General features: G+C 36.5%; 1 long non-coding RNA gene across 1 annotated transcript in view; it reads left to right on the top strand.

Annotated features, from left to right (window-relative positions):
* Nucleotides 1-21,094, top strand: part of LOC112636325 — a 416,183-nt gene extending 395,089 nt beyond the window's left edge. Inside the window, exons 4-5 of the long non-coding RNA XR_003122169.1 lie at nucleotides 15,180-15,301; nucleotides 16,899-21,094. This is a non-coding gene — a long non-coding RNA (uncharacterized LOC112636325). The remainder of the gene's footprint in view (nucleotides 1-15,179; nucleotides 15,302-16,898) is intronic.
* The last annotated feature ends 3,303 nt before the right edge of the window (nucleotides 21,095-24,397 follow it).

The raw sequence follows: 24,397 nt of genomic DNA on the forward strand, positions 1-24,397 counted from the left end.
CTGTTGCATTGGATCATCTCATCAGCACTCATGAATTTTGAGTTTGTAAGTTATGTATGTTGTTTCCGGTGTGGTCTAGTCATAGAGATAGTTTTATCTCCTACTTTCCAAATGTTGTTTGTTTCTTATAAATGGTTTCACTGGCTGTTTAGTTAGTCAGGGCCTTCCTAACATTATTATGCAATGATGATGATGATGAGAATTCTTCCCTTGTTCCTAAATTTAATGAGACTATCTCTAGTAATTTCAAAATAAGGTGAGGCTGATGAATGATTTAAGAACTCTTTTATATCGTGGTTAATGAGTAATGGGATTTCATTTTATCCAGTCAGATGTCTTCATAATAGTGTTGGTATTTGGTGATTTCACAACTATGTAACTGAGATAAATGCATAATTTCCTTATTTTCTTGTTATCCTTATCAAATTTTGATACCACATATTTAATTTTTAAAATTAAAAAACTAGCCAGGCGGGTTGTTGAAGCCTGTAATCCCAGCACTTTGAGGCTAAGTTGGGCAGATGGGTTGAGTCCAGGAGTCTGAGGCCAACCTGGGAAACATGGCGAAACTCCATCTTTACCAAAAACACAAAAATTAGCTGGGCTTGGGGGCACATGTGCGCAGCCCCAGCTACTTGGGAGGCTAAGGTGAGATCATTGATTGAGCTCAGGAGGTTGAGGCTGCAGTGTGCCATGATTGCGCCACTGCACTCCAGCCTGGGCAACAAAGAACCACCCTGTCTCAAAGAATAAATAAGTAAAATTTTAATTTAATTTAATTTAAAAACTACTGTTTATTATTTTTAGATCCTAGAATAAGTAATATAAGGCTGGAAATTTTGTTCTTTGAAAACTTAAAAACAAAACTCATTAGTTAAAATACCATTTTGGCTTTAGAGCCATGTTTGGAGATAATTTTTTTGTAACATATCCAATTAATTCAATATTTACTTGTATATATAGATTGCCTAAACTTGGTACAATTGATAAATGTATATTTTATCAAGAAATTGCCCAATTCATCCAACTTAGCAAACTAATTAGAATTAGGCATTTTAATCTTCTGTGACCATCTTTATCAAATGATTTTGTTAAAAATAGTGTAGTTGTTAGGAGCACAGGTTTTGGAGTAAAGGTGAGAGGATTATTCTTTGATATTCCATCATTGATACATAAGAAGCTTTGCTATAATAGCAAGTGAAACCCCCAACTCCAGTGACCACATTTATAAAAAGAACAGAAATAAACACTTCAGAGTTTTGTTTTAAGGATTAACTGAAGTAATAGGCAAAGGTTAAGTATAGTGTCTCCTACAGAAAATGTACACAATACATCACAGGTATTTATCATTATAATTTCAATCATTGTTTCTCTCTGGATTTTATTTGCAGGAAATTCTTCTCTTCTTTTATAATTCTTGAATTTATTTAATATTTCTATTATCTTTTTCTTTTATAATAAATCATTTTCTGCTTTTATCTTCACTATTATCTTTCTTCTATTTCTCTTAAGTGTGTTTTCTTTTTCTAACTTCTTGAGTTGAACTCTTGGTTTATTTTCAATTTTTTTCTTATTTAATTGTAAAAATACTACAAGGCTGTGATTTTGTCTCTTCATACCACCTTGGCTGCATCTCATGAAAGTTAAAATGTAATATACTAATTTTCATTATTTTCTAAATTATCTTTAACTGTTAACTTTTATTTCTTTTTGGTCTGAACAAAGTTATTTAGAAAAATTATAGCAACTTTTCTAATGGTTAGAGTTTTTGCTTGTTTTGTTTCTTTAGCCTTTTATTATTATTTCTTATATTATTTTATGTTAGTCAGACAATGTACCCTACATAATTTCTGCTTTGCGATATACTAAAATATTTTCTGAAACTGTACATGCCTATATTTTTCTGCATGTTTTATAAATATGATATATTCTATATTCTTTGTAGAGTTTATAGTGAAAGTATATTTTTTAATTTAAATTTATTTTTTCTATTTATTTTTATTTTTTTTTTCTTGAGACAGGGTCTTCCTCTGCCACCCAGGCTGGAGTGTGCAGTGGCATGACCGTGGCTCACAGAAGCTTCAACCTCTCAGGATTAGGTAATCCTCTTATGTTGGCCTCCCAAGTTGCTGGGACTACAGATGTGCATTACCACGCTCAACTAATTTTTTGCATTTTTTGTAGATATAGGATTTTGCCATGTTGTTTGGCTGCTCTCAAACTCCTGGGTGCAAGCAATCCATTTACCTTGGTCTCCGAAAGTGCTGAGATTACGGGCATGAGCCACTGCACCCAGTTGAAAGTGTATTTGTTAATTTAACTATATTAGTTAATTTTCAAACGGTCTCTATTTTTGTCTTGATCTACTAGAGGCATCAATGACAGAGAACAGTGTTAGTCCTCTATAGAAACTGTTTCTGTACATTTTTAACGTTATGTATTTGATTCCATTTTGTTAGCCTATAAAGATTTGTGGTGACCTTTTACTTTATTTGAAAGTATACTTTTTCTGTATAAATGGCTTTTTGTAATTAGATTGCTTTCCCTGCAATATGCTTTTGGTTTAAATTAATATTTTCATCTCTACAATTGAACATATGGACAACTTTTTCTGGGTAAAAATAAAAGATATCTGAAGAGACTGGAAAGATCAAAGTCCATCATGATATATTTAGTGCAGGGTAACTGCCCTTGTTCTCTTCTGAAGGGAACATCTTTGCCTAAAGAATTTTCTCCTGACATGCAGGTGATAACATGCAACATTAGCATGAAAAGTTGTGAGAAGGAAGGATTTGCTCTTGACTAGTTAAGAAAGAGGCTTAACAATTCACAAATTTCTTATGAGATTAGACTTTAATACCTAATAATCACCTTTGTCAATGAACATATATTTGGCACTGTGGGAAATAATTGCAATTTATGGAAATGTTTCGAACCAAGGAAAGAAAAATAAAAAAGATTGCTAAACAGAGAATGGTAATATGAAGTCGACTCACTGTGCTGGAGGGAAGAGGGATCTTGACCTGCTCATCCTCTGGTCTTTCTCTCAGACAAGACTTTGTTTGACTTCCTAAAGTCATACTTCATCATCACCATTCAAATTCTTTTTACATAACACTTTAAAAGAGAGATTGCAGTTCATCCCACTAAACTGTGAAGAAAAGATACCTTTTCACAACTATCATGTTCAGATATCTAACTACATTTACGAATCCTTGCTTAATGCTGTTTTGTTTGTTCCTGTCTTCTTTTTCCAGTCACAGATGGTAGAGGACAGGACTCTTTTGAGTTTAGTTTGCTGTGTAGTAGGCTTAGCACAGAAACATGCTGTAAAGTCTATCATGACGTGTTGCTATCTCCTTTTACAAATATTATCCTTCCATAACTCCTCTCACTTTTCCCCCCAAAATGAGCAGAATAATTGATGGTAGTCCAAGTGTTAGGTAAAAAGGTAATGTATAAAGGACAGAGAAGTTTTCACTTTTCTTTTAAATCTTCAATCTTGGGCCAAAATTACTTAAAAACTGTATTTGACAGGGCCATAATATAAATACAGTTTGAAATATTTTCATAAAATTTGCAATTGCATAGTTAGTTGGATGAGAAAGAGTAGCATACAGTTAGGTTAGATGTAAGTTGCTGTATCATCTCATCAAAGGAATCTAAGTAGCCTCTTTGTCTCAGTCTATCCATTAATTTTCAAATACATTTCAACCACTTCATAATCTACTGATTACTGAATGAGCTATTATCTATGTAGTCTGATTTTGGTGTGTCGGGGGTGCACTTAAAAGAAAATTGTCTTGAACATGCAGTACCTGGTAGAGGTTTGAATAAAACAATGCCAAAATATACTGGCTCTATCTCAGGACATCCAGGATCCCTGAATAGTCTGTAATTAAGGAGGAGGTCGGGGAGTAGTGCTTGCATTATGTAAAGGAGGGATACATAATTGAATTAAGCAGTGGAGGAAGGGGAAGAAAACAAAGATCAAAGCCAAGTAACATCAGTTCCTGTTCTTGGCAATGACATTTATGATGAAAAATATTCTTTGTTATTTTGCATATTATACCACTCTTCTTCAAATGGATACACCATTGCAAAATTTGTAATTTACACAAAGTTCCTTTGAGTATTTGAATGTTAAAGGAAAGCTTTACCAGGTTTAGCTTTAGGAGGTCTAGAAATCTCTCCTAATACTTCCTGTGTGGGCCTTTATGTTGGAACATGAAAGCAGCTGACAATGTAAAGAGAAAGAAAACCCTTAAGAGTGAACATAGTTACTGGTGTCCCACACATAAACTGTGCAGTTGGGAGTAGCCTCAGGGGGCCATTTCCAGGGAAAGCCTCACCTGGAGAGGTCAGAACCTCAGAATTTTAAAAGCAAGGGGCATGCTTCATTACAATGTGGTCTGGAGGTGAGCAAACATCCCATCACTCTGTAGAGAGGCTGTTTCAAGGCTCACCCAAGTGCTCAGCATAAATACACGAGCAGGAGGCCCTTTAGAAGGAGTTCAGACAAGTTATATACTACCTGAATGTGAGCCAGGCCAAACTGCTCAGGCCTGAATTAAAAGGAAACAGTTTATAGGCTGTAGGGCCACTTACCAATCCATCTTTTTCACTGGGGAGAAAAAAAAATCCCTTTTGCAGAGGTGATGAAAACCTGTATTAAAAGGTGACACAGAAAAAAAAAAAAAAAAGGAAAGAAAGGGCTAAGCCAATTGGTTGAGTATTTCAAGAAATAAGAAAAAAAGCCAATATGATTTTTAAACTATTTAAGTGGAAAGGGAAAAGAGGGAAGAATAATTATGATATATTCTATGATTAGTAATTCCAGGCCAAATAATAACGACAGCAAAGAACACTTAGAAAAATTTAAGAATTATGTTATTTTTAAGTAAACATCTGTTTTTATGATAGCTACATATATGAATGTGTTGATGAACCCTCTAAAATGGTGTGAGATCTGAGGTTTGTAAAATTCAAACACAGCCAATTAAGTAGGCCCATAGCTAAAGCCAATGCTCTTGAAAAGTCTAGGAAGAAGTCTAGCCAAAGCACAATTTATGAATTGGTAATTGCCCTGTTCTATTATGGATATTAGTCTGTAAATGACCTTTGACATACTTCAAGCTCCCTTATACACAAAAGCCCATGGACTCTTGCAGATACATGCACACTTCAGTGTAGATCATAAATGTTTATTATCATTGCCCATTATAGATTGAAAATAGAATGCACAGTAATACACATACAGTATCATATTAGTGGTCTTTGAAAAGCACCCATATAGGACATATCTTATTCTTTTGCATTAATATAAAACATATAAGAGGAATTGCTCCATGGTTCTGTGACCAGAAGGGATGGAAATGTGTTACCCCCATCCCCCTATAAGATAGGACTTATTGACTCAATTGCTGGAAGACAGTCTCCATTAGTCAGCTCCTCCAGGGTTTCCAAAATTTATGTGAGCTGCATGTTCCAAGACATGTTCTTGCCCCACCCCACTCCTTGCCCTGATACAATGATTGATTGAGGTGGATGTAAATATCCCTCGTATTCTGCCTAAGGCAGGAGAACTCTGAAGGGCTCTATATGCACCTGAGCTTTTGGCCAAGGTTTTATTAGACCTCCATGGTTGTTCAGTTTCTCCCTCTGACCAATTCTACCTCTTATTCTGACATACTTGACTTGCCAAAATCATTCTTAGTACCTTCTTCCAAGAAACCTGGAATATGGTCCTGGAAATAGGACACTTCAGTAAGTGTTTTGTGCATCGACCTTATTTTAGAAGTTGGGCAATTAAATTACAAAAGGAAGACAACCTGCTTAGGTTGAATAGTGAATGACACATTAGATATCAGGGCTATTTTCTAGTCTTTTGATTACCACTCTATTCTTTTGATTATGAGACTTATCAGGGATATTCGATGAGAATACATACCATTGTAAGTTGTATTCTACTACCAAGTGAAAATCTAGGCTAACAAGTAACTATAGTTGCATATTAAAATTATAGATAGGGTAACTAATAAACTAGAACATAGGTGCATATTAAATAACTGAAGTCACCATTGGCTTTACCTTTCTCTACATTTTTAGTAGAATTATGTAGCTAGAAGGGATCTTGGAGAACATGTAATTCAAGTCTTTCAATGGTACACAAGCAGAACCCGAAACTTCATGATCTCAGAGTTAAACATGAAAAGTAAACAAGATACTTTGAGAAGAAGTAGATAAACCCAAAGACAGTCAATGCATTACCTGGTATTTGGGGGGTAGGTATGGAGTTAAGGACAATACAAGGTATTACCTTCAGGTAGGTTCATCAGTTTTTTAGATAACCATTGAATAATAATACACATTTACTTCCCTTAACATGGAAAAAGGGCAGATGAAACTATATGACTTGTCCTGTTGTTATCTTAGTTTCATGTATTTCAAACCTTTAAATTGAGTCAAATACAATCGTTTATGTCATGGATGTTTATTTAGTATCCAGTATGTGCTAGGAAATGTTCTAGGTGCTGGGGATACAGTGGTAAGTAAACTCCCAAAGTCTCTGACTTTATGGAGCTTATATTCTGATAGAAGATGTATGATAATTAAGTAAGCAAGTAAGTAAATAAATGTAGCTCATATATATTAAACTGTCAAGTATGATTTAACAATAAAAATGAAGTAAGGTAAAAGGATAGTATATTAGTAAAGGTTCTCTAGAGAAGCAGAACCAATAGGAAATGTAAATACATGGATGGAAGGATGGGTGGATGGATGGATAGATAGATAGATGATAGATAGATAGATAGATGGATGAATGTACAAACACAGATATATAGAAAGACTTGTATTATGAATGAAGGATTAGCTCAGAAGCCTATAGAGGCAGAGAAGTCCTATGATCTACTGTCTGCAAGCTGGAGGCCCAGGAAAGCCAGTAGTGCAGTTCCAGTTCAAGCCTAGAGGCCTGAGAACAAAGAGAGCCAAGAGATATAGGTTCCACTCTAAATTCAAAGGCCTGAAAACTGGGGGCCAATGATGTAAGTTCCAGTTAGGTTCTGAAGGCCCAAGAACCAAGGTTGCTAATATCCAAGTGCAGAAGGAAATGGATGTCTCAGTTTGAGCAAAGAGTACAAATTTGTCTTCTCTCCACTTTTTTGTTCTACTGGGGCCCTCCACAGATTGGATGATGCCCATAACCATTGGTGAGGGCGATCTTCCTTACTCAGTTTACCAAATCAAAGGCCACTCTCTTTAGGAAACACCCTCAAAGACACACCCAGAATTAATGTTTTTTGAGCTTCTTGGCATCCCTTAGATCACTAATGTTGACACATGCAATTTACCATTACAGCCAGGTGTGGCGGCTCACACCTGTAATCCCAGCACTTCGGGAGGCCAAGGCAGGAGGATTGCTGAAACCCAGGAAGTTGAGGCTGCAATGAACCAGGATCATGCCAAGGCATTCCAGCCTGAGTGACAGAGCAGGACTCTGTCTCCACCTCCAAAAAAATACTTAACCATTACAGACATTGACATGGCAGAATATTCTAGGTGGGATTGTAAAAGTTATATTCTAGAAGGTTAAATTTGGGTAGGAAGGTGGTTGAGGAAAGAAAGTGAGCCATGCAAATATCTGGAATACAAGTATTCCAAACAGAGAGTAAAAGCCCAGATATAGGAAGGGCTTTGGGGTATAAAGGAATATGAAGGCAAAGGTTGTTGGAGTGCAGTGAATTAGTTGAAGTATGATAGGAAATTAAGTTAGAGTGGTTGTCAGAGCCTAAATCTCATAAGGACTTAGAAGCCATGATAAGGATTTTGAATTTTATTCTAAGTATAATGGGAAGGCATTGGAAGGTTGAGGGTAGGAACATGATATATCTTTCAGAAAGGTCACAGACAACTGTTTGGAGGCCAAATTATAGAGAGGAAAAATATCACAGAAGCAAGTAGTATGAGGAGTACTGAGAGACCATTGCAATAGTACAGAAAAATGATGGTACTGGCTTTGCTTATGGTAACAGCCTTGGAAATGATACATTGTTAATTTTAAATATGTTTTGATTAGGAACTGACAGTTTTGCTGTTGATTCAGATTTGGGGTGTGAGAGAAGGAGAGCAGTCAAAGATGACTCTCAGGTTTTTTTTCTGAGCAACTGAGTAGATGCTAGTTCATTTACTTAGATAGCGGTCACTATGGGAAGAAATAAATTGGTGCCACAAGTAAGCATTGGACTATTGCCAATGGTTCATCTGTGGCATGATTAGGTTTTCAGATCTCTTCTGACCCAGGTATGGCTCTGCTTTTGGTTCTTAGTGCTCCACCATTTAGTTGGGGTCAAAACAGGTACAGAACAAGAATCTGACACGCTAGAGTGCCAAAAGATAGAGGGAAAAAAAAGGAGAACTGGAAAGCATAAGATTGTAGGATAGAGAAGCAATGATTATGGCATTTTGTTTTTGTTTTTGTTTTTTTTCTGGAATAGTTGCAACAAAGCATACGAGATGTTCTGCCCTTCTATAAGGAATGTAGAAAATATAATACAAGGTTTCTTTTAAATTCTATAATGTTCCCCATTTTTATTGATATTTTCCTAAAATGAAATAGAAATGAATAATGCAAATAATCTTTCTGATTGCAATTTTCATTTCTATTCCCCAATTTTCATTTGTATTCCCCACAGCTGTATAATATTCATTGGCAAAATAAACAAATGTAAGAAAACTTTCTGATTACCCTCTTCGCCTCACAGCATTTCCCTGCTGTCTTTGGTAAAGGACTGCTTTACAGCTTCATGTATGTTTGTGAAAAGGAATGTTGGTTGCAAGTATTTGAAAGATTGTGTGTTTACATTTAAGTTTCCTTCGAAATTTCAATCACACTACTTAAATTAGTTTGTCTCAAAAAATACTCATAAGGTCACAGATATTACCTCAGCTAAGATCCTCTGAGAATTTGAAGCCTCACCGGGACTCAATGCCAAAAGAGTAATATTTGAATAGTTGATATTGACTAATTCTACTACCTACCATACCATCTCTCATGCAACCGGCAACAAATTCCTAAAAAATACATTCTTTGTCAGTTCTGCCAATATGAATATGCATTTGCCTTAGGAAAGTTTTGCCAAAAGCAGGACATGTTGGTGAGAAGCCCTTATCAAAATCATCATCCCATTATTATAAAGATTATCATCATCACATTATCATTGTCATCGTCATTATCTTGGGGTGGGAGGCAAGAAAAGCTTGTGATAAGATGATACATTTCTTAGACACACAGAGTGTTTCTAATCTCTTTTCCACACGTCTCATAGACTCTGTGCCTTGAGATCTTTTAATATGCATGTTCAGAGACTAGTGGTTATAATAAAGTGAAGCTTAATTGATGTGCTGCAGTAATATGTAGCTCCAACTAACTCTTACAAAGTGACAACCCGTCTACAGAGAAAAATTCCAATCCTTAATTATTATTAATATAGCTATCTACGTGATGTAGCTCTGAAGCCATTTCAATGGGCATCACATTTTCAATATAGGTCAATTAATTTCATATTAATTGCTGTTATTATGTTGCCCCAATTGACCTATTTCATATTTGCAAGGCTCCAATGTAGAGGAGAAAAAGACAACAAAGCAAACCTTCCTTTTAAGCTGCTGTAATGTCCCATCTTTCTGGAACAGCATTCAGAGTAAGGATTTTGCATGAAAGGGCTTCAGGAAGTTACAAAACTCCTTTACATGGCCTGCTGGATCTGTGTACAATTTCTAGCATTACCCAGAATAAATACCAGGAGACTGGTGTGGTTTATACAAGAGTTTATAGAGAAAAAAAAATCCACCCACCAGCTCCCATGCTGAGGATTACAACCAGGTCCCTGCTGCCAAGTTCTGTGTTTAGGTAAAGCATGAGAAAATCTGCCATTTTTTTAAAGTCACAAAAGGGTTTCTATAGTATGGAGCGGTAAGAAGCTGACAGCTTTTTATGCATAAAAGGCAGCTGTTCCTTCTCAGGTAATATTATTAATAAACCCTAAGGTAATGTTTGCTCTGAAATATGTCTAATTGAAATAATTTACTCTGACCCTTGGAGGATTATGAAACTGTTTTCATCATGTTCACACACAGCAAAATAATTATGAGATGCCATATGGAAAAGCCATCATGTGGTAGATGTCTTTCTGAGTCTATATTTTTGAAATGTTTCCCACAGATAAATCATATAGCTAATTTACAAAGTAGAGGTGAGCAGTCCCTTTTCCATGTGGAGATCTGATGTGAAATGTTTGCAGATCCAGAATATTAACAGGGGCGTTGACATCAGTAATTACTATAGTTATGAGACATTTTTCACAAAGTATTATGAGAGCAATACTTAGTTATACAGGGAGAAAAAAAGTATGAGACTTTTTACATCGTGTATGAAATATGTAGGTACCGACAGTCTCAGAAAACAGTGTGGGCACATTGGTGACTGAGGTGCTTTTTGCCTGTAGCATAAAATCTGTCTGGAAAGTTCCAACAGTTTCCACTGAGATAGCACATTTGGCAAGATGAGGCTGAGTGTGGTATGTAAGGACTTTCGGGAAAACTTGTCAGCTTTCACAGGGAAAGGTCCAAGTGTTTATGGGAACTATGAAGTGGTGTTGGGTGGCTCTCAAAGGGATCTGTGGGGTCACTGGGGACAGGCATTTGAAAGCTTTTTGATGGAAGCTCTTCTGAACTTATCAAAATGGTTAAAAGTCTGGCTGTGAGTCTCATGAGAGCAGACTTTCTTGTGAAATTTCTGGTATGGTACTTTCCTGCCGGGGTGAGAACATCTTAGGAGGACAGACGTTCTCATCATATTTTAATTCTTGGGATCTGTGTCCCTGCTAAACCCAGGAAATGGAGAATCACAGGAAACAACATTACTTTTCAACCTCTGGGAAGTTAAGATCACATTTCTCTAGAGTTTCAACTGTTTAACTAAATCAACTTGCCTAACTTCCTGACCATCCCCCCTCCTACCACCATAAAGAAAGGTACGGCACAAGAAAAAAAAAGGGAAAGACAAAAAAGAGGATATTTGAAAAGTATAATTCACTTTTCCATAAGTTCCCAGTTTCTACAGACTTCCAGCAAGCAAGAAAATCAACAAGGTAGTAAATTACAGCTTGTTAACCGTGTTGTACTTAAAATACCTAGTCTACTTTTTCTTACCTCTCCCTCAGGGGTATCAGAAGCCTCTTTGACCCTTAGTGTTGTCAGTTATGTGAGGGATCTCCAGCTGTCTATTATTGGATTTCAGAGAACTTGGTCACAGTTGCAGCAAATGAGCACTTTCTTCTTCTAACAGCTCTTTTGAGGCAGACACTGGGATGTGGATCATGAGTCCGGTCAGTCAGTGTCATCTCACAATTAGCTAATAGTTGGCACATGGAAATCCTAGTTCCAATCCCCTTGGGTCCTTGCGGGAGCCTCCCATTTGTTTACAGCCTCATTTTACTTCCATTCTCAGCATTCAATTATCCTTAAACTTTCAAAGAAAAACAAATTTACATAAAAGCTCATGTAAGTGTATATGATCTACAAATATTTACAAGGTTATTTTAGAAATGCATGACAGAATTTTTTTTTTTTTTTCAGTTTTCCAAAGTTGCAGTCTACCTTCCAAAACAGAACATGGGATTTAAAAAAGAAATAGTGAAATGAAAAACTGGAAACCTGACAAAACTATGAAACTGCTGCTATTTTCTAATATATTTCAGGTCAAATCCTTGTACTTCCCATTTTTAAACAACTGCCAAACCTTCGTTTTTGTATCTCCTAGACATCTGTGCTATTGGTTAGCACTATTTCTAGCTATTGACTGTCCTAAAATAAAGGTAACATATTTTCTGTGATTTATAGTGTATCATTATTATAGTGCAGCCTCTGAATGCATGAACTAGAGATTTATTGCACACTCGTGTCTTTTACCAGACTCATGTAATAGAGGAAAGGTAAAATGTCTTGGCTTGTTGAGGGCTCCCTTCTTCAAGTAGTTGTCTTTTTGGTGTGGGGCGTGCAGCTTCATTAAACTACATCAAGAAGGTCATTGACCAAACGTTGTCTTTAATAGTTTCCCATAACATGTATTCCTCACAGGGAGCTTTTCTCAGCTCAGGTTATTTCCATCAATGTTCTCAAACCAAAAGAATGGTCATTGCTGTAAACCGACAAATTCCCACATTTCATCCTTTATCTCACACATAAGTGATGACAGCATTTATATTTCTTCTGTGGTCTGGGCCAAGAACAACCAGATTAATGAGGGTATCTCTTTTTCATAAGTGCATTATACTCTCTCTTTGACCTTTTAAGCATGGGAAATTTTGGTTTTATAAGACTAATTAAGGAGGAGAGTTTCCCATCCCTATGCCACTCTACTTCTCTTCACATTTCCCCCCAAATGGCCAGCCATCAATGAGGATGCATTCAGTAAACATACACACAGACATATACACTCTACACACACTTTCACATCAACTGGAATGTTGTGTCTATAGCAAAGGTATAAAGCAAAATTTGCTGTAGGATTGCTTTCTCATGTTATGTCACACTCCACAACACTTTTTGAAAGACACTATCACAAAAAGATAAACTACACAAGTATTCCAAGAAATATATTAGCTAACACTGAATGTATAAAATTTAGGAAAGATAATCTGACACCCAATTTCCTTTTCAGAAATATATTGGTGATGTTTTCATGTGTTCTTACCCATTATTGATTATTAATATTGTAGTTCCTGATTCCATATTATATTTTTATATGTGAATGGCTGATAACTATGTGGTAATAGAAACATGAGAATAAGGCTAAATTCACAAAGCCAGAAACAAACTAGTGCTTCTTTCATAGCCTTCATTCAGACACCAAAGTGCTTACAAATTTTTACTTTGGACTCAAGAATCTCATTATGAGGTCAGTATTTTCCTCCTATTTTTATTCCAATGAAATTTAGCCGATACTAAGGCAATGAATTGATCATGTCCTAAAACAGAATGGTGACAGAGGGCAGTTTCTCAAAACATTGCGAAGTGCACTTGGCTATTGAGTAATTAGGCTTCCCGTTGTTCTCAGAGCATCAGAACAAGCAAATGAGAGTTGCCTTAAGGTTTCCCTGTTTAGAACATCACTTATTTTTGCCATTTCAGAATCAGGTAAAATCCTTTCTGGTAAAACTTAAAACAGTCAGCCAAATTCTTTTATTCTATTAGAGTATCATTTAAATAAAAATATCCCTAGAAATTTCATTTTTCCTCATTTTTTTCTCCATTTGACAGGAACAGAAAAAGGAGCTGGTGTCTAACCACTTATAAGTTAATTGCAAATGAAAAAGAGGACTTAGAACTGAGGTATCAAGAAGGAGGCTGGGTCTTTTCCCAAATCTCTAGTTTCTACTAAGCATCTGTCAAATAGGGAAATCTCATTTTGCTATCCTACAGGGATCTCATAATGAGCACATATAAAAAGAAATTTTAAAATTCTTATTTCCAAACTCTTTCTTCCTTTATCTGGTGCATTTCAATAAATTATGCCATTATCTATGCAGTTGCTTAAAATAAAAAAAAAATTACAAGCATTCTCCTTGATTCCTCCTTTCCTTCAACACCTCAATATATATAGCATGTCCTCTACTCTGTTTAAATCTCTTGGTACCTACTGCTAACACCCTAGCACCTCAATTTAAATCATCATTATCTTTCACCTAAACTACTGTAATAACTGTGTCAGTCAGAGTCTAATGAGAAAACAGAGTCAATGCTTGGGAGTATGTAAGAAGCCTAAAATGTATGACAAAGGAATTAGAAGAGCTGAAAAGTCAACCAAAGATGGTGTGCCAACTCACGTAAGTGTTGCCATTCCTACACCTGGAGGGCAGAGGGAGAATGTGGTATTACCAGAGCCTAGGAACCAGGGCCAGTCAACTGGAGGTGAAACCAGAGTGAGAGGGGCTATCTAGATCCCTGATTAGAATTCGAACCATGAGAAGATTAGGCCATTACTAGATATCCTACCAGAAGCAGCGGGAGGGTTGGAATGGGGGCTTGATTTATCCCTTCCTTCAGCCTAAACTCATACATAGGGCTTCCCATTTACCCTACCTAGCTAGAAAGCAGTTGACAAAAAACCTTGGACATGTTTGTAAAAGCCATTTTCTGGCAAGCAGAATAAGAGTGAGAAATGAATCTGTGAGCAGTAAGGAAGTAGGAAGTAAGGAAGTAACACAGTCCACCCCTTTTTCTGTGCAGCATGCATTTTTGCTAACCATATATTATTTATTCCCATGAAACAATGACTTCATTCTTCTACCTGATAAAATGCAACCCAAAGCACAAATGAAGATGCTGTCACACCTCTCCACAAAAGGGACACAGAAAATCTCATCTTCACTATTCATTCTCGAAGTTGAAGGTGGCCAAGTGATACAATGTCCTCTTCATCAGTTCTAGATGCAGTTTCTCAGAGTGCAGTGATTTGTGAATTAAAATGAAAATCTATGCATCATGAACACTCCCTCATAGATAATATGAATAGAGAAAGAGGAAAGAGCAAAATAGAAATAATTTGTTAATATATACATAATAAAAGCAGGCAGAGCTAACATCACCCTCATCTCTGTTTCTAATCATGAGTGTGCTGCCTTCCTTCATTCTTTTATGTTCCTCTTGCCCTCAACCAGAACCTCAATTGGTCAGGTTTTTTTTATCTGGCTGGTGAACCAAGACTTCTTTCCTAAAGGGTTGGAACCCTTAGTGATTTTGGCTTTACTGGATAGTTGCTTTTTGATTTTTACTACTGAGCTTGAAAGTATTAAGAGAAGATGACAGTAAATCCCATCATGTTTCAGCAAAGCAATTTTCTGTTGTTAGACAGGATCAATTCCCACAACCCCTTTCTTTGACTGATGGTTCAATGGCAGGAGAAGCCCAAAGTATATCGACCTGGAGGTTTCAATTATATTTCGAAGGAACAATTATTGTGTTATTAATGTAAGTATTTCTTTTTTTGGAACTAAGACCTCTAAATCTGCTGAGTATGAAGTTATAAAGACAGCAAAAATGATACAAATATCGTTATTTTGTGTATTAACAAAAACAGTAATTCATTTCTCCTATTTGTTCCAAATATTTATATTCAGGCTATGAGAGAAGCAGCACCTTATAATGGTTCCTTGTTCAAAGCACCCAATATTCCTAGGATGTGGTCTCCCAGCTGATTTCATAACTGAATTATCAGTAATTAATTTCATTGTTCCATTAGGTAAGTTTTCTTCAGACGATAGGGTACACTGCAAGACAAGTAAATTTAATAGGTATAAATTCCTTTCTGCACATTTTGCTGTGAAATGAGCTCCAACGTGTCATGGGATTCTATGAAGGTTAACAGTATGTTTCCATAAGTTCATGAGATGATAGTGCTGGCAGAAGCATAGCAAATCCATGTATAGAATAGATGTCCATCTAATGAAGCCAAATTTCTGCCCCTTCCAAAATGGTTCACTGTTGATTACAGAGGACCACTGTAATCAACCTGCCACCCGAAAGCTGCTAATCCCTTTGGTAATGATGATCTGTCAGGTATTAAATATTGGTCACTGAGGTTGTACTTTAGAAACCGTGTTATGGTGATAAAGTGGAGGTGAAGACTGTGCAGTTGAGGCCTTGCATTGCCTCTGTCTGTCATGATGGCATCTTTGTACAGGGGCCCATTGGATAAGCACTGGGGAGGGATGCTGCCTGATAGCCTTTGTATGAATGATTGTGACAATATGATTGATGAGAACTTCCTTAAGAGTGGATGTCTTTCACAGAGCATTTTGCACAGGATACAAACATCTTCATGCTTTGTGCCCAGTTTTGGTACATTCACATGACTTTTTTCCCAGACAGTGCTCACCAATCTTCTCACACTCTTCTTCCATTTCCTGGCCAACTAGCCACCCAACAGTGAATGCCTATAAATCAATCTAAACCTCAGGCCATTTCTCTTCCCAGGCATACTAAATAACAAGACTTCCTCCTCCAAGTTTTGCCCATGAGAGAGGATATCTCTTCATCACTTTTCTTTATGGACATCTTTGGGTGAGACTGCAGTAGAATAAGCAATCCATGGCTGGCCAGTACCAGCATATGATGTGACACCTTCGTAACCAGGTCAGTTTTTTTTTCTCAGCCAAAGGGTCATAGGAACTTCCTTGTGGGTCACATTGGTGAATTGAGAGAGGCAGTGATAGTGCCAGGTATTTCACTTGAAAATGAAATCAATTATATTGTACCCTTTCAAAAGGCTGCCTCTCTCTTCTAGTCTCTGGAATTATCTACTTGTCACTCTTCTCAGTCATCACATCTTAGGGGGTGTTAGGAAATCCTCCATTTGGAATATCTTTAGCCCTTCACATGAGTGATATTTTCAGGGACTGGGAATTGCTTTATTAAGTTTCCTCTTTGAACTCCTCAGTAGCTCTGCATATTTATTTATTTATTTATTTATTTTTGACTGTACAGACTTGTAACTTGTGGAGTCCTAATTTTTGAATCTGGATCTTCACCTTGAAATAGAATTTCTCTGAAGAGTTCTTTTCCATGGGGATAATTGTTACCCACATTGGTCAAAGCACACATAGGCAGCCGTCTGGACGTAGGACCTGGGAAATCCAGTCTCCAGCAGTTTCCCTATTTCTTCCTTAGTTCCACTTCTATCGCAGTAAATTTCCAGTGTCTCTGCTGTTGCTCAAAAATTGATCTTGGGGAAGAGAATTTGTATTTGATAATTCCAGAAATCATGAGAATAACTGATGCTGGACATTTTCCAACAGAGGACCTGAAGCTCTTGGCCATTTGCTTTGTGTTTCACGCAGTACTTTACTCTAAGGAGGACCTGTATCTGTTGGGATCCTTAGGGCAAGCCACATAAACAAACTCTGGATACTTGTAGCAGAAAATGAAGTTATTGAAGACTATTGTGGAGTTTACTATGAGCCAGAGAACCAGGCTGGGGGGGCTGTACCGCTTAGAATGAGATCCAAAGTCACACCATAGTTCCACCCTTGAGGTCGCCATGTTGCTGCCACCCCTCCTGCCAGCCCACCACTGAAGCTTTGGATGCTGGATTCTGGACACAGCTGGGAGAAGTGGTGCTTATTACCATTTTAATGTTTTCTTTCAAGACCTTTTCAAAATATGCATACATATTTTTATTTCTATTCAAAATGGAATACATTTTTTAAGGTTAGCAATATATTGTGAACATTTTCTTTCCTCTCAGAAACATTTTTCTATAATATAATTTATGGTGATACATAGTAAACTATCTCATAGACCTACCATAGTTTACCTAACAAATCCAAAATCATTTGTGCCATTTCTGAATTTTTATTATCTTATGTAATGCTTTAATGAACATCCTTGCATTTATATTTTATACAATTTTAGAAGCTGAATTACTGATTCAAAATACACAGTGATTTTTAATTCTTCTGTTGAATATTGACAGATTGCAATCCTGAGAGTTATCTTGAAGGATAGAGTACGTGCCCAGGGTTCTTTTTTAAGAAATAATTTGTAATGTGAAACAGAATAGGCTAAATGTTTTTTATTCTCTTAGTCCTACTCTTGTCATTCTGCAGAGTTTCACTTATTTGGATTCAAATTCTAATTCCAGCCTACCTCTCTTTTTATATAATTGTTATGAGGATTAAATTAGATGCATAAAATTGCTGCTTACTACACATATTGCACAAACTAAAAACTTTTCAAAGGTTAACTGTTTTTCTGGTTTGTTTTTAAGAGACAGGCTCTCGTTCTGTTGCCCAGACTGGAGTGCAGTGGTGTAATCATGGCTCACTACAGCCTCATCCTGCTGGTCTAAAGTGATCCTCTTGCCTCAACCTCCTGAGTAGCTAGGACTACAGGCACATGCCACCATACCCAGCTATTCTTTTAAAAAAGACGTTTTTGTTGTAGCAGGGTCCCCTGTGTTGTCCAGACTGGTCTTAAGCTCCCGGCCTCAAGCAATCCTTCCACTTCTACCTCCCAAAGTGTTGTGATTAGAGGTGTAAGCCACTCCACCTGACCCAAAAGTTAACTATTATTATTGTTATTATTCTGTTTTTTTTTTCCATTCACTTCCTCATTAACCAACTTTTATTGTTTCAATGTTATTTTATTGTTTTTCAAAGACTCCTTATATTCACAATATTTACATAAGAAAATTTACCCTTTAAGGACACTGAGGTTCCAAATGAAAATGATATTTTTAAGGCAAAACAATTATAGATATAAAAACAACTTTTTTTCTGTGAATACTAGATTTCATATTATCCTTAATGTCTTTCTAAGAAGTAACCAAGTGATTTCTCATAAACTGGAAAACATTATTTCCACTGATATTCTGAAAAAATATTTAGGATTAAAAAATGTATTTTAAATTCTTCTTGACAGAAATCATTTGTTGCAATTACATTGCCAATTCATATATATATTACATATATGTCACCTTGACTTATAGTAACCTGAAGGGGAAATTTGTAGGTTTAGCAAATCCCTTCGAGTAACACCCACAGAACTGAAATCTTATTCCGTTTCTTGGTGGTCTTCTACCCATCCAGTCCTCCTGAGGACCATAAAAACTATTGGTTCCTCTCCTAAACTGCTGTAAAATATATCCTGTGAGACCCAAGGGAAAATCTTTCTGAGGCTGAGCATTCCATGGAGACTCAATATTCCAGATTTTGAAATGCAGCTAGAAGTGGAAATGGATTTATTTCTCAAGATCTCTTTGTTCATAATTAAGGATGTAAAAAATAGAGTTCAGAATGTGAGTGAAATGTAATTGAAAAGAAAAGCCTTGATTTTACATATAAAATATCTTTACCAGATGGGTGAGGGAAGGTAACTTAAGACAATACTTAAAATTCAATAATAATGATGAAACTATGAAATACAAAGCTTCTGGCACCCATAAGCTAGTTTCCAGAAAGAAGGTTATCACATATTGTTAATGTGTTCACACACTTAACAAATATTAATGGGTTCATTACATTTAAGCCATGAGAACTTCCACATCATTCAGTGGTGATATTAATAATAATTCAGTAATCATTAATGATGTATATGCTGTTAATAACCACAGGGAAAAGTTTATTTTTCTGTTTTCTCTGAGTTCACTTGACTTTCCCTAATTTCTGAAGAATTCATTCTTTTTTGTGTGTGCTAAGAAAGGACGGTGTTAATATTTATTTAATTTTAGTCATCCATTTAAATATAATCTATCTTGTTTTAAAATGCATTTATGGCCAATGTGTTTCTGTTGGTTGTCAAGAATTCTTTAATAATTTGTGTATTTTTCTAGCAGTATTGTCTTCCATTTATCCCTCCGCTCATTGGGAAAAACTGGTGATTTCTTTCTTTCCCTTCCTCAAAGCCATCAAGGATAGAACACAATCCCTTGTGTGCTCAATAAAATATCCCTGTGGTATTCAAAGTCTTTGATAACATTTAATTTTGGTCTTGGGTCACAGTGACATAGACTTAGTTATCACATTGACACTCACTTAATTAAACCTTTCTGCGTGATTGAAAAACCTGGTTCCAATGTCTTGAGTTCTGAGATCTGTTTCAGCAGAAAAAGCCCTTTTTGTTGTTGTTGTTTTTGTTGTTGTGAATTCAAGGCTTGTGTTCTTTAACTGTATTCTGGAGAGAAGAGAAGACATTCGCAGTTTTTGAGTATCTACCATATGAATTTTTTTTTTCTCTCAGTAATCCTTACAGTCTCCTTTTGTTTTATTACCTTGTCCATTTTAAGAATGTGTAAAAAGGTGTAATGCTAATTAGTAAAGCTGAGATTCAAATCCAGCTTTGCCTTCATTTATTCAAACAACAAACATGTATCATATGCCTCATAGTATAAGAAAAATTGTCCTAAGTTATAGAAGTGCTGTAATGGTAGAAGTGATTGCAAAGTTGCTTCATACTCTGCAATACTGTTGCTGAAACTATTTTAGGTATGTCCTTGGTATTTCTCAAAGATTAGAATTCTAATGTAGTAAAATCAAATTTCATTTGCAACTGAATCATACACAAACTAAACAGCAGTAAACAAAAATACACTGATCGTGTCTACACTGCCATGGCCACTAAGAGTGACAAGGTCTTCAGGTAGTCTAGTTTAGTCTGAGAATCTGCAGCCTGGAATATTTAGCTGGACTCAAAGAAAATACTCAGCTGTATGTTCCAGTATACCCATAGCCAGAGGTAGATTTTCATGAAACTGATCATATGAAACTTAAACTTAGGATCCTGGAAGAGGCCCTAGTAATAATCTTCATTTTCCTGTTTTTTTTTTTTCTTTATTTGTGAAAGTAAGACAATTTATATTTATTTTGTTCATGGACATATTCCAAATTGTACAAATTTTAGTCTGAACAAATCATTTATCCATGTCTAGTTGTACTAATTTTAAAAATATTGACCTACTTATATAACTGGTTAGTTAGTCCTTAGGCATTATCCCTACACTCTAGCTCCAAGGGCCTCTCCTTAGAAATCATCTGGGTATCTTTATGATCCAGCAATGGAAAGGTTAAATCAGCACAGCAGGGAGACTGCAGGACCATGCCCCAGGTCCAAGGGTGGTATCTGTTTGGATTGGTTGTTACATGTGCTATATCAGTGGTTAAATATTTTGAATATCACCCCAAGTAAACCCGAAGATCTAACTAAATTTCAAAACTCTCATAGCTATTGAAGGACATTCTTAAAGCAACTCCAACTATTTTGTCAGGATATATTATTCATATGTAGAATAGTTCTATATGTGTGCATATATACAGCATGATTGTGTGTGTGCACACGCATGTGTGTGTTTATGAGTAGAAAAGCCATAAAGGAACGTTCAACATTAAACATATAATGCCAAGGGATCTTCTGAGGTATTGGCATTGTCTGTTTCTTGATCTGTGTGCTAATTATAGAGGTATGTTAAGTTTGTGAAAATTCAGGAAGCTGTACAATTATGTGCAATTTTGGCATTACATTATCATTAAATACAAAGTTTTAAAAAGTAGAGTAATAGTTTTCCAAAGAGGATGTATCAATTTATACTCCCACCAGCAATACATTTAACATAGGCCTTTAAAGGAAATTCTAAAAGAAAATACAAACATATCCGTAATTTTACCAATAAAATACATAACTTTTTAATTTGTATATATCCCTTACAATTTTGGCAATTTTTAAAAATAATCCTTTTTTGAGCTAAGAAGAGAGAATGAAGACTAGTTAGATACAATCGCAGCTCATTGTCATGTGTCTACAAATAATATTTACTAATAGAATACTGGATTAAATTTTCCTGTTTGTTAACCATATCATATCAAAATGGCTGGGTACATTTTTACAAAACTTGGAGTCTACGTTTAAGATGACTTGACCTAAAAGCCTAGTTTACCTAGCATATGAAAAATTCCTCTTGTAAGTCACAGAGTTTTGCAAAGACATATGTAATTATTATCCAGAGCAGCTCATGTAATGCTAACTGGGAGAAAAAAAGACATGTAAAAGCAGGTGCTACTGACAGAAAGAACAAGCTGTGTTTTCAGCGCAACCTCCAATTGGAATGACCCAAGGCGGACACTTAGAATGGAAGGCTGCTCCTCACAAAGGCATCGACAATCAGGGCCTCCTTCCTGACTCTTCCCTTGAGTTTCTTCCCACTCCACTGCTGCCCTCCTACCTGTTTTATTTATTTTTATTTTTTATTTTTTTAGTTTCTTTTTCTGTCTCCTTGTCCTATTTGGAATTCTCCCCTGCGCTGTCCTGAGCTGCTTCTCTTCTTCCTACCTCCTTCTTCTCTAAGCGAACTCTTTCAGTCCTGTTTTTCAAACACTCTTTTTGGGGGATGACTCCCGAATCACCTTCTCCCAACAAATCTCTCCTGAGCTCCACACCTTCCCAGACCTTCTACCAGCTGCTGATCTGACACCTCCACTTTCACACCTCAGGAGCAGTTGAAACTTAAGATCTATTGATTGCTACTCTTCCTCAATCAAGTCCTGCTTTCTCTTTTATTTTTATGTTTTGGTAAGTGATACCATCATCCACCTAGTTGTTTATTCTATTTATTTATTTATTTAGAGACAGAGTCTCACTCTATTGTCCAGGCTGGAGTGCAGTGGCATGATCTCAGCTCACTGCAACCTCTGCCTCCTGGGTTCAAGCCATTCTCCTGCCTCAGCCTCCTGAGTAGCTGGGACTACAGGTGTGCACCACCAGGTCCGATGTATTTTTAGTAGAGATGAGCTTTTGCCGTGTTGGCCAGGCTGGTCTCGAGCTCCTGACCTCAAGTGATCTGCCCACCTCAGTCTCCCAAAGTGCTGGGATTACAGAAATGAGCCACTGTGCCCAGCCTACCTAGTTCAAGCCAGAAGCTGCCATATTACTTTTGATTTTTTTTCTGTCTCAAGCTCCATATCAAATCCACCAAAAAGTCCTAAACATTTAATTTTGCAAATGTACCTCAGGCTTGGCCACCTCTTTCCATGTCCTCTGTTGTCATCTTCCTTAGTTCATGGCCTGGATTAATAAAATATGTTTCTCCCTGGTCTCCCTACTTCTTCATTTGTTCTTTCTAATCCATTATTCACCCTGAAGCTAGAATGGTTCTTTTAAAGGGTAAATCTGATCATGCCACTTCCTGGTTCAAAACCCTGAATGGCCTGCCAGTTCATGCAGCATAGAAATTCAAAATCCTCATTGTGAACCATAGGGATCTACATGATCAGCCCGCTGCTACACTTTCCAGTGTCTCCTTCCATCTCTCGCATAGTTATTACTCTCCTATCACACTGGTCTTATTTCAGTTCTTCAAACTAGCCTGCACTTTCATCTTCCCAAGATGTTTATATTCCCTCTTCTTTAGATAGTTCTAACTCACTCTTTGGGCCTAAAACGAAGTGTCAGTTTCCCAGAAAACTTTGCCTCACCTCATTCCCTCATCTACGTCAAATCCCCTGACTTACAGTGTCTTGTGCTTTTCCTTCACAACACTCAACACTGGTTGTAGTTATACTCATATTTCTGGGATCATTGTCTTAATGTCCCTTTCTCTTGGGACATTAAGAAAACATTTTTGAAATATACAGGCTACTTGAGGGCAAGGGACAGTGACATTTTTTCAACCTGGCCTGGACTAGATGTTTATGAAAACTTACTGAATAAATGAATGCGTCAATTAAGTATGTATTGGGTATCTTCTGTTCAGCATAGTAATTGTCTTGAAGGAAGAAAAATACAGATTCACTCAAAATAAGTTGAAACTGCTAAACTACCAGACCTCTAAACAATTAGAGGATAAAGGATGACAGTAGGCAATTAAGTACTAAAATGTGTGGCACAGAGTGAAACTGCTAGAGGAATACTAGGAAGGAAGAAATCATCTGGGATTCCAACCACTAGGCGAGTCTTCCCTGAATAGGTGGGGCTTCCATGCACATAGAATTTGGTCACTTCAAATAACAAATATAAGTTTTTACTCTCCCATAGCCAAGCCTTAATTATAACAATTATTGATTTTTTTACAGCAGTTCTTTTGTGGTTGTAAAGGGCTTCATAAATATGTTATTATTTAAAATTCCTTTTTCATCTTGACATAGTCAAATGTTTCTTTGCTTTTTGTACCGCTGGTTTGAGTGACATTAAGAAATACTGCTTTTGCTCTAGAGAGACTGTCCTAAATTGGAGCCTTCAGAAGGAATGGCGTTCATGGCACCAAAGTGACACCCCCTTCCCACCCCCAGCAGCAGATGAAATATTTCAAAGGGGACATCTGCCACCACCACTGAGATTTTATGGAGTACCCACACATGTAGACTCACTAAAGTGGGCATGACAGCTGAAAAATATTAAAAGTGTGTGTGTTTTTAAAAACAACTTATGGTTAAGAATTAAGAAATGACTTTTAAATAAGAACAGAATTTTTTTTTGCAAGTGTGTACTTTTTTTCTTTTTTCTTTTTTCTTTTTTTTTTTTTTTGTTGAAGACCCCACACTTGCAAAATCTTTTAGGTCATGTGTTTGCTTTACGAAACATTTGGCAAATAATAGGTGCCATGGGAATATATCCACTCCATCTGGAATCAGCAGATCCTCCTGGTTTCGCTGTACCTGAATTACCACCAGTCCCCATGGCTTACAAATGTTTTTGTTTTCTGTCTTTAATAAATTTTGGATGCAATAATTAAATGAAGGAGTCTTTAGTAAAGTCAGTTCTTTCTTAACATTTTGTAAGGCAAATCTCAGGGAAGAAAGCAAATGCATATTTGCCAATTTGATGTTTACAAAAATGAAACCTGCATGGAATG

This window comes from Theropithecus gelada, chromosome 12, assembly GCF_003255815.1.
Source record: "Theropithecus gelada isolate Dixy chromosome 12, Tgel_1.0, whole genome shotgun sequence".
NCBI classification, from domain to species: Eukaryota; Metazoa; Chordata; class Mammalia; order Primates; family Cercopithecidae; genus Theropithecus; species Theropithecus gelada.